This window comes from Triticum urartu, chromosome 4A, assembly GCF_056163025.1.
Source record: "Triticum urartu cultivar PI428250 chromosome 4A, HENAU_Tu73, whole genome shotgun sequence".
NCBI classification, from domain to species: domain Eukaryota; kingdom Viridiplantae; phylum Streptophyta; class Magnoliopsida; order Poales; family Poaceae; genus Triticum; species Triticum urartu.
This window is the reverse complement of record NC_141876.1, coordinates 281,422,096-281,430,773: the sequence shown is the minus strand read 5'-3', so window position 1 is coordinate 281,430,773 and position 8,678 is coordinate 281,422,096. Positions and strand designations below refer to the sequence as shown.

The window sequence follows — 8,678 nt, the reverse complement described above, 5'->3', positions numbered from 1 at the left end:
ATTGTCTACTAGTTAGCGATTTTGCCGATGATGTTGTAGTTGATCCGTGCATGCTATGTTATTGTTCTTGCCATGTCTAGCTTGAATTTTGTGTATTCTTGATGGATGTATGCTTAGCTTTTCATGACTTGCTCCGTAGTGAGTGCATCGAGTTCGTAAACATGCCTACTTGATATCTGTTTCAGCATGTGCCAGTTTTCACTAAGTCTAAAAACTGATTATGCTTTTGCTATGTTCACATGCTTGCAATAGTGTTTTCTGATCCCTTTTGGCTCAAGGTCACTAAGGGACTTTTGTTAAGCTTGTTGATTAGCTCCATTCCATGTTTTACTTTGCCATGTTCAGGTCCTATAGCATGTAGTTTTGTTGCTCCGAAGAGTGCTACCTGATCTGAAATTCCAAACAAGTGTTAATTTCACTAAGTCTGAAATCTGTTTACCATATGCATTTTTGCCATGCTTGTTTGTACATGTTAATGGATGAATTGGCCGTAGCTCAGTGCTAGACTTTTGTTAAGCATCTTGAATGCATCCCGGCCATGTATTTTGTTGTCATGTTTGAGTGCTGTAGCATGTTCATCTCATTGCATTTAGATGGCTACTTGCTGTAAATCACAGATCATGGTCATATTTGAATCGCTTGCCATTTCAAAACCGTAACTCCGATTCTGGTGATCTTTATATCGTTTTCAAGCAATTTCATCTCATCTTTCCAGTGGCACACTTGCTATTCCAAGTTGGGGCCAGGTTCATGCATCCCTTGTCAAATCTTGCATATGCATCCCGCATCGCATCCCGCATAGCATACCATCCTTGCATCATATTGTTTGAGCTTTGCACGTGGTTGATTGTGTTCCGTCTGCTTATTTGTCTTGTTTGGGTAGAGCCGGGAGACGAGTCCACTAACGAGGAGCCCGTTGAGTTTGCTTTCGAGGATCCAGTCAACTCTGACAACTTTGCAGGCAAGATGATCATACCCTCGAAATCACTACTATCTTTGCCTTGCTAGATGCTCGATCTTTTGCAATGCCAATGCTACGATGCCTACCATTTGCTTTCAAGCCTCCCAAATTGCCATGTCAAACCTCTAACCCCCCATGTCCTAGCAAACCGTTGTTTGGCTATGTTACCGCTTTGCTCAGCCCCTCTTATAGCGTTGCTAGTTGCAGGTGAAGATTGGAGATCGTTCCTTGTTGGAACATTTATTTAATTGTTGGGATATCATTATATTGCCATGTTATCTTAATGCATCTATATACTTGGTAAAGGGTGGAAGGCTCGGCCTCTCGCCTAGTGTTTTATTCCACTCTTGCCGCCCTAGTTTCCGTCATATCGGTGTTATGTTCCCGGATTTTGCGTTCCTTACGCGGTTGGGTTATAATGGGAACCCCTTGATAGTTCGCCTTGATTAAAGCTTTTCCAGCAATGCCCAACCTTGGTTTTACCATTTTCCACCTAGCATCTTTTTCCCTTGGGTTTCCGGAGCCCGAGGGTCATCTTATTTTAGCCCCCCCGGGCCAGTGCTCCTCTGAGTGTTGGTCCAACCGAGCGATGTCCGGGGCTACCAGGGGCAACTCTGGGTTGGCCTACCCGACGTCTTGCTCATCCGGTGTGCCCTGAGAACGAGATATGTGCAGCTCCTATCGGGATTTGTCGGCACATTCGGGCAGTGCTGCTGGATTAGTTTTAACCTATCGAAGTGTCTTGAAGAACCGAGGTACCGAGTCTGATCGAAACGTCTCGGGAGGAGGTCTATTCCTTCGTTGACTGTGAGAGCTTGTCATGGGCTAAGTTGGGACTCCCCTGCAGGGATTTGAACTTTCAAAAGCCGTGCCCGCGGTTATGGGCAGATGGGAATTTGTTAATGTCCGGTTGTAGATAACTAGAACCTTAACTTAATTAAAATGAATCAACTGAGTGTGTTACCGTGATGGCCTCTTTTCGGTGGAGTCCGAGAAGTGGACACAGTGTTGGAGTAATGCTTGCGCAGGTTGTTCTCTAGTTTCTCGCCCGCGCTTTGCCTCCTCTTCTCGCTCTCTTTTGCGAATAGGTTAGTCACCATATATGGCAGTCGCTTGCTGCAGCTCCACTTATATTTACCTTGCCACACCTATAAGCTTAAATAGTCTTGATCGCGAGGGTGCGAGATTGCTGAGTCCCTGTGGCTCACAGATTACTATTACACCAGATGCAGGGCCTTTTGATTCCGCTCCAGGTGACGCGCTCGAGCTCAAGTGGGAGTTCGACGAGGACTCTCAATGTTACTATGTCTCTTTTCCTGATGATCAGTAGTGGTGCCCAGCTAGGGGTGATCAGGACCGTGTCGCATGTTGGGTTGTCTTTTATTTTGGCGCCGTAGTCGGGCCATGAGTGTTTGGATGATGTAATGTTATTTATGTACCTTGATTGACGTGGCGAGTGTAAGCCAACTATGTTATCTCCCCTTTTATTAATTATATTACATGGGATGTTTGTGAAGATTGCCTAACTTGCGACATATGCCTTCAATGTGATTATGCCTCTAAGTCGTGCCTCGACACGTGGGAGATATAGTCGCATCGAGGGTGTGACATGCACGCAGGCAGGGGAGCCGGATGTCCGGGCCTTCCCGAGACGCCGGATGTCTGGGCTGGCAGGGTCCAACCTGGTTGCTCCCTGGAATGGCGGGGTCCGGATTTCCGTGCCAAAGGCCGGATGTCCGGGGGCTCGGGACACGCCGGATGTCTGGGCTGGTCGCCGGATGTCCGGGGCGTGGGAGCTTTTCTCCGTCTTCTTCCATCGTCGCTTCCATGCTTCCCTCGCGGATGGTGTAGTTGTTCCTTGGCGCTTGCACTCCTCCTTGTCGTCCGTAGTGTTCCGACAATACCCATGCATGCACACGAGAGGGGTGTCAAGTAGTATACCATCCTCGAAGGGGTCAAGTGAGCACGTGTAAAGGAGATGATTCACCTTTGGTTATGTCAAGTAGATGTCGCACGTGTCACTCGCCAAACGGACTCTTGACATGGTGATGTCCATAGGATGCTTCGCATCATCTCCCCTCCCTTGGGAAAGATTCGACCTCGGATCGAAAACCAAATCACCATGGGGAGGAGATGGCTTCGCCGTGTAGAAGCGGACGTTCACCAAGTAGTCATCATCTTCAAGCTTGAAGTGGGCACTCTCCAACGTCGCGCCGTCTAGTGATTCCTTCAAAATGAGCAAGGACAACAAACACTTGGAAAAATAAATGTGGTTAGCGTTAGTGCAAAACCAAGCATTCAAGAGGTGAATCACCAAACAAGTGTCGTCATCATGCAAAGCATATGGTGTGACAAAGGATTGTGACATGGCATGTAAGCATATCAATCTAGCACAAGCAAATAAATCATGGGGACAAGCATGTGAATGTGAGGTAGTGATGCAAATATGTGTGACAAGAGAAGAAGCATCTACCTCAAGTTCATAGCAAGCATTCAAAAAATGCTCAATGAAAGGTCTATGGTAGGCATAGGAATCATTCACAATACCAAAAGAAATGAAGTGTCTAAACACATGGGTCAAGTGCAAGACAATCCAAGCATAATCTGCATGGGGTGTAGTGAATATAGTGTGGAACTCAACACAATAGAAAGAGAAATTGTTCATCATGTGTGAGGCAATCAAGGCAAGCATGTAGCAATCAATGGGACATGGCATATGTGAAGTGATGACATTTTTGCAACCAAACATGTGATAGGAGTAAGTAATCCAAGAATTGGATGCAACACACAAGGCATATATATCATGATGCATGGAATTGTGAAATTGACAAGTTGAAGCAAGATCTCTAACATGTGGGCAAGCAAGGGGTCCAAGATGACAAATAAGTCGCATGGTGCAAGCAACACAAGTAGTATGATCCACAATATGCATGCTCATGGTTTGGGGGTTCTCAAAAGAGAAGGATATCACCTTGAAAGCATGTTCTTGTGCATCCTTCACAATGCCGAAGTACAAGCAAGTGCGATGTAGAATCGTCGTGGTAGAAGGTGGTTCGCTCTCAAGAGCTCGGATTGTTAACTCACGTGACATGGAAGTCGACACGAAGTCCAAGTATCCTACACATGTACACAACAAAAAGAACGTATGCGCATGGTAGATAAACACATCATCCATCATGATGGTTCTCTTCTCTTGCACATAACCATTAGAAACACAAGTGCATGAATAATATGATGCAACAATGGCAATATTCATGGCACTAGGTATATGGTGCAAAGAGGTAAGACAAGCATGCTTCACAAGGAACATGTCAAAATCTCCAAATATATGTGAGAATGCTATGGGGGCAAACTCATTATCAAGACTAAAGGCATAATTGCAGTCAATACATGGCAAATCATCTAGCATGAGAGAGGCAACATATGGAGAGATATGTAAAGAAGCAATAACAATCATGTCGTGCAAACTAGTGGAGCGAAGATGCAACACATTAGAGGAAATCATGGCAATGATGTCATGTGAGTAAATAATAGGCATAGGCAATGCACATGACATATCGCAAGCACGAACACAAAGCAAGATCATAGTATAATCATAGGCATGGGGCACAAAGCAAACATGGCAATAATAAGTGATATCTCCACCAAGCTTGCAAATACACATAGAAGTACTAGAATCAATCATCATGTGTAATGCAAAGCATGGGTCACAAATGCATGGCAAAGGCATAGGAATGAGCATATCATGCAAAGTGAACATGGCAAGATGGGCATATAATATGTAATGGACAATAACCCATAGCCAAGTGAGGGCCAAGTAGAAGAAATGCGCGAAGTATTTGCGCGAAGAGAGCGGTGGGAAAGGCAATCCATGGGATTCCAAGTCATCGTTGCTCTCTATAGCTCGTTTTGTCAACTCATGGGATTGCGAGGTTGACAAGTATTCAAGGGTACCTACACAAAAGAAACACAAACGAAAGAAATTGTGCGTGTAGTAAATGTACACATCATCCATCATGATGTGTATGTGCACGTGAAAGTTAGCACAAGATAAGCATTGCTCAAAGAAATTTGATGCATGGTATAAGAACATGTCATCCATCATGAAAGAATAGTTATTGTGTATAACACGATGGGGATGCAAATTGAGCATACAAATATATGGCACATCAATATCATGTGTATTCAAGGGGAGCATATTGTGCACATAAGTATTGGGATCATGCAATGAATGGGATGAATCAAAATCTCCTAAATGTATGAGGAAACTATGGGGGTCTCTTCATGAGAAATATTGGAAACATCATATGGAGAAAATGGGCAACACCCAAAACAATGCATATCTGAAGCTAGGTTGTCATGGCATGGTATATGAGATAAATGATGCAAAGGAAGCATATCAATATCATCACAAGAAAAACAAATGCCAATAAACATGGGCTTGTCATCTATGCCATTTGTGCAAATTGGGTTTATTTAATGGCATATGCATAGTCACTAAGATGAGATTGCAAATATGACATATGATTGATCTCATGCATAGCATATGACAAGTGAAGAGGATTGTCAAACATTATGTGACTGAGAGAATTAGCACAAGAAATCCTATGTAACATGGCACCATAACTAATAGACTCCACATGGCAATCATCATACTCATCATAAATGGGTAAATCATCGCATGGGGAAGTCACACTAGCATGAAGCATGGAAATAGGTTGATCAACATCATGCAAGCAATCATTGTCAAGAATGTCCACTAGTGGAACTAGAGCATCTCCTTCACCTATGTTACCTTTGCCATTCCACTCATGTGGTGTAGGTGAGGTGGGAAAGACCAAATGGTGGTCATCGTCATCTTGATGGAACCATGTGGGGGGTGCATCACATTCCACCATGGCCATCGTCTTGTCCAAAGGGAGGATGAAGTCATCGCAAATCGGCGCGTCATCATAGATGGGACCTAGCACCAAATGAGAAGACACAATAGAGGTAGAGGTCAAGTAGTTAGTGTTGAAAGTGGCCTCACATGACCTATAAACTCTCTCACTCTCTCTATGTGGTGGTTCACTCACTCGCTCAAGGTAGGTGCACTCAATGTCACATATGGTGGAGTCACTCATCTCACTCAAGTGGTGGGGGTTGTGGCTCTCCTCACATGGGAATTGGGGCAACTCGTCATATATGGGGCTAGTGGTGAAGTCACTCTCACTCTCAATATGGTGGCAAAAGTCACTCAAGTCATCATACGTCGCCGTGGTCGAAGGGAAAATCCCATGCTCAATCATCTCGTTGTTGTCACCGTGGATGAAGGCTGAAGATGGCACATCATCACTCTCGCCTCCTAAGATGGAAGCATCATCCTTGCTCACCACCTTGTCGCTCGCCTCCAAAGCTTGGTCCTTAAGGGTCTCCATAGTCGTACTTGTCGCCGCACCGTCTTGAAAAAGAGTCATGGAGGACTCGGCATCATCAATGCCACAAAGAGGGATGGCGGTGAAGTCGAACTTGGGAGCATCGTCTTGGAGCTCGTCAGGCTTGGACATCATGGTGGTACTAGCCTCATGCTCGTTCTCATGGAGCTTGGTCGTCGCAAAGTGAGCTTGGGGTGGAGAAGCCTTAGCTTTCATGAGTTCTTGTTCCACCTTGAGAGCACCAATGTAGTTGTCGTCGAGGGACTTGTAATTCTCGAGGAAGATTGTCTTGGAGATGTCGTTGTGTAATCCCATCATGAAGTGGAACTTCATCGAAATGGGGTCGTCCAGGCCGGCTCGTCGCAAGGCTTTCTTCATCTCCTTGAAGTACTCGTCTATGGACTTGGATCCTTGGATGGTATTCTCCAATTGGCATTGAAGTTGTTCCATGTAGGTTGGGGGCACGAACTCATCCCGCAAAGCTCTCTTCATCTTGGGCCAACTCATGTCGTAGGTCTCCGAAGGTGTGTGAAGCCACCATGTGGACGCGTAGTCATGGAAGTTCCTTGTGGCGCACTTCAGTTGATCCTCCAGAGGAACTTGATGTAGCTTGAGGTAGTCGTCCATCAAACACTCCCACTCGAGATACTCCTCGGGTTCTAGAGTCCCATATAAAGGAATCTCATGGTCGATGTCGAGGTCGTAGTAGCTCATGGAAGTCACGGACTTGAGCTTGGGGAGCTTCTCTTGAAGTGCTTGTGGGCGAAGATGTCGTATGTCTGTAGGCGAAGATGCCTTGAAGTCGCTTGACGAAGATGCCAAGAGAGATGGTGAAGTCGTTGAGCGGTTGTTGGTGTTGAGCTCATGACCTTCACGATAGTGGTGGTGATGTTGTCTGATGTAGGGTAGGAACCCTAGGGGCCGATCTTTCATGAAAGGAGCGGATCCCGTCCAAGAACGCGAAGAACACGAGGGGAAAACGAGGGAAAACACAAGAGGAAACACAAGAGAATCACTCAACCAACAAGAATAGATCACACATGCGCTAGATCGATGAACACAAAGGTGAGATACAAGATCCAAAGTCAACAACGGACGATACAAAGGTAGCCGGTCTTCTCCGTGAGGAGGTCTTGATGTTCTTCTCCAAAAGGAGGTCTTGAATCCAAAGGGATCTTCTCCGAAGAGGCCGCGGTCTCTCACGAGGAGTAGATCCGATGTGGATGAGCGAAGCTCTATCTCTAAGTATGAGCTAAACCAACGCTAACCCTCAAATGGTGGAGGTGGAGGAGTATATATAGTCTAGGGCCACGAAGGGGTAAGTGAGGGCGAAGGGATACATGGGATCGGCCCGATACACTGTGCACAGACAGGCGTCGGACGTCCGACGGGTACCGGACGTCCGGTGGCTCATGAGGGTCCGGTCGTCCAGTACTTGTCGGACGTCCGGCGATTTGGCTCGGTTGACGTGGCACCGGATTTCCGGAGACAGTCGGACGTCCGGTCGCTGGAGTGTGTAGAATGTCCGAGACTTGTCAGACGTCCACTCGTTTGGCTCGGGTGCGGGATTGCCGGTCGTCCGGTCCGGGCCGGTCGTCCGGTGGGTCTTCAGGCGTCGGACGTCCGGTCCCGACCAGTCGTCCGGTGGGTGGAGCTTCTTCCATAGCTCTTCTTCTCGTTCCTCGCGCTTGGTCTCCTCGCCTTCTTCTCCATGGTCTTCCTCTTGGTTCCTGGTCATGCATAGCACACATGTTTGATGTAGTAGCCATGTCTCACGTATGGAAAGTGATGGTTCGAAGAGGAGCGAGTTCACCTTGTGTCCAATGGTGTATAGATGAGGTCTCGTCTTATGTTCTCTTAGGGCTTGGAGAGTAGTCGTAGTGATGAGGACATCAATACCATTGTTACACCCACAACCCCTGCTGCTATACATACTGGACCAATTACTAGAGCTCGTGCATGCCAATTGAATTATCAGGTACTTTCGTTTCTTGGTAACGATTCTAATGTTCATGAGAATATGATGCTTCCTAAATTGGATACATTTGTCTTGCTTACAAATGAAGGGCCTAGCTTGGACAAGAAAGATGAACCTTGGAACAAGTTCAAGCATGGAGATGATGGCATGCGCAAGGGGATCCAGAACGGAGTTACAAGTGATGATTTCAGGACTTTGAAGCCACCATAAGGAGTGCATGAAGCCTTGGACGAAATATACAAGATGCCACTTCATAAATTTCGTCCAAAGGCTATTTTATGTGCTGCGTCACCTTATTATTGGGCCAGGCCCATGTATTTTCTAA

At 46.2% G+C, this 8,678-nt stretch overlaps 1 pseudogene; it reads right to left on the bottom strand.

Moving 5' to 3' along the window:
* Nucleotides 1-5,651: 5,651 nt before the first annotated feature.
* Nucleotides 5,652-7,002, bottom strand: LOC147975603 (uncharacterized; annotated as a pseudogene).
* Nucleotides 7,003-8,678: the final 1,676 nt, after the last annotated feature.